Raw genomic sequence first — 2,831 nt, forward strand, 5'->3', positions numbered from 1 at the left:
GTAGTCCCAACTACTTGGGTGGCTGAGGCATGAGAATTGCTTGAACCCTGGAGGTGGAGGTTGCAGTGAGCCAAGATGGCACCATTGCACTCCAGCCTGGGCGACAGAGTTAGACTGTGTCTCAAAACAAACAAAAAGAATCAAAAAGTCATTCAGCAGAATACTAAAAATGCAATGGAAAGAATAAGAGACAGTCTTTATTGTTTCTGGTTTAAATATGAAAGAAGAATATTTAAAGCTACTCACTATCAATACGGATAAAACTAATTAATGCTAGCTACTAGGAGGAAGCATGTTTGTGTTTTCATAAAATAAATTTGAAGAAAATTGGCAGCTAATTATTTGCTTACCTCTTTAATTTTTGAATTATTTGGAATACCTGTTTAGGAAAAATATTAAATTGTGAGCAAATGAGCAAGTAGATTGAAAACGAAAGTTAAAATTTTTAGATTATAATTAATAATTTTTATATTTAAATTTTAAGGGTAAAAGAGTAAGAAAGAACAAAACTGGCCCTTAAAAAATCAGTTTAAGAAACTAATGGTGACCTAAGACTTTATGTACATTTATGTTTCTATCAGAAAATTAAAAAGCAAATTATAACACAATAATTTTCAAGAAATTAAGATCAATTTTCATGGCAATAGTCATAGAAGCTATATAATGCATATGAGTACTAAAAGCCTTAGTTTTTTGGGTTGTTTTTTTACTTTTTTTTTGGATTATTTTCTTTTCTTTTTTTTTTTTTTATTATACTTTAAGTTCTAGGGTACATGTGCATAACGTGCAGGTTTGTTACATATGTATACTTGTGCCATGTTCATGATTGTATATTTAGAAAACCCCATTGTCTCAGCCCAAAATCTCCTTAAGCTGATAAGCAAATTCAGCAAAGTCTCAGGATACAAAATTAATGTGCAAAAATCACAAGCATTCTTATACACCAGTAACAGACAAACAGAGAGCCAAATCAGGAATGAACTTCCATTCACAATTGCTTCAAAGAGAATAAAATACCTAGGAATCCAACTTACAAGGGATCTAAAGGACCTCTTCAAAGAGAACTACAAACCACTGCTCAGGGAAATAAAAGAGGACATAAACAAATGGAAGAACATGCCATGCTCATGGATAGGAAGAATCAATATCATAAAAATGGCCATACTGCCCAAGGTTATTTATAGATTCAATGCCATCCCAATCAAGCTACCAATGAGTTTCTTCACAGAATTGGAAAAAACTGCTTTAAAGTTCATATGGAACCAAAAAAGAGCCCGCATCTCCAAGACAATCCTAAGTCAAAAGAACAAAGCTGGAGGCATCACGCTACCTGACTTCAAACTATACTACAAGGCTACAGTAACCAAAACAGCATGGTACTGGTACCAAAACAGAGATATAGACCAATGGAACAGAACAGAGTCCTCAGAAATAATACCACACATCTACAGCCATCTGATCTTTGATAAACCTGAGAAAAACAAGAAATGGGGAAAGGATTCCCTATTTAATAAATGGTGCTGCGATAATTGGCTAGCCATAAGTAGAAAGCTGAAACTGGATCCTTTCCTTACTCCTTATACGAAAATTAATTCAAGATGGATAAAAGCCTTAGTTTTAAATCACTTTGAATTCATCTTGAGATTGTTGGAGGAGGAAGGTATAATTACTATGCCCAACTTCTTAAAATTAAGGACATCATTTATCTTCTATCTCTCTGGTAGAGGAAGTAGAATGTTTTATTACACACTGATTAATTTATTACATGATTAAAGAAACATAACAATAATGCAAAAAGTTACATAAACAATGAAGAAAAGTATAAGATCCATGGTGTTCTATTAAATCAAAATAAATGAGTATAAATGTGTATTATTTATACAAATTTAGCAATACTCTGTTGTATGGATATTTGGTTGTTGAATCCTTTCCGCCTTGATTTATTTTACAATTGATTGGTTTAATTTTTATGCAAAAATTATACATTTAAATTATACCATTCGTTGACAACTGTATTAGAAGCAAAGGAGGTCCAGAAAAATAAGAAACGGTCCCTAAACCCATTGTTACTTAATTTGTCAACAGAGGTACAAAATAGTAACAAAAAAGGGGGCATGATAGTGGAACTGATGAAGATAAACCAATCTGGACACTAAGTAAAATGGTAAGGACAGATTTTAATCAGGAATGTACTCTTGTGAGTATACTCAGTGTGAACTGAACTCACGTTCAGTTTGTACAGAGGTGCCTGGGAGTTTTAAAAGGAGTATTTGGGAGTAAAGAGGGGAGTGAGCAGAGACTTGGAAAGACAGGGAAGTGAAAAATTACCATGGGCTGCTCAGTGTAAATACTGATTAGATCAGCTGTGTTTGCTTGCTGGCAATTACAGAAGTTAGGATTGTATCCCCACATAAAGGAATTGTTTTCAGGTCGTGAGAAAGACACTCTTTAGTTTTAGGACATATATGCATCTCAATAAACAAAAGAAGGATTTCACAATTGTATTAGTCCATTTTCATACTGCTATAATAAACTACCTGAGACCGGGTGATTTTTAAAGGAAAAAAGTTTCATTGACTCACAGTTCAGCATGGCTGAGGAGGCCTCAGCAAACTTACAATCATGGCAGAAGGCAAAGGAGAAGCAAGGCACCTTCTTCACAAGGCAGCAGGAGAAGAAGTGCTGAGCAAAGGGGGAAAAGCCCCTTACAAAACCATCAGATCTCCTGAGAAATCCTTTGCTATCACCAGAAGAGCATGGGGGAAATCCACCCCCATGTTAATTACCTCCACCTGGTCTCTCCCTTGACACATGGGGATTAAAGGGATTAC

The sequence above is a fragment of the Macaca mulatta genome, chromosome 17 (assembly GCF_049350105.2).
Source record: "Macaca mulatta isolate MMU2019108-1 chromosome 17, T2T-MMU8v2.0, whole genome shotgun sequence".
Lineage (NCBI taxonomy): Eukaryota > Metazoa > Chordata > Mammalia > Primates > Cercopithecidae > Macaca > Macaca mulatta.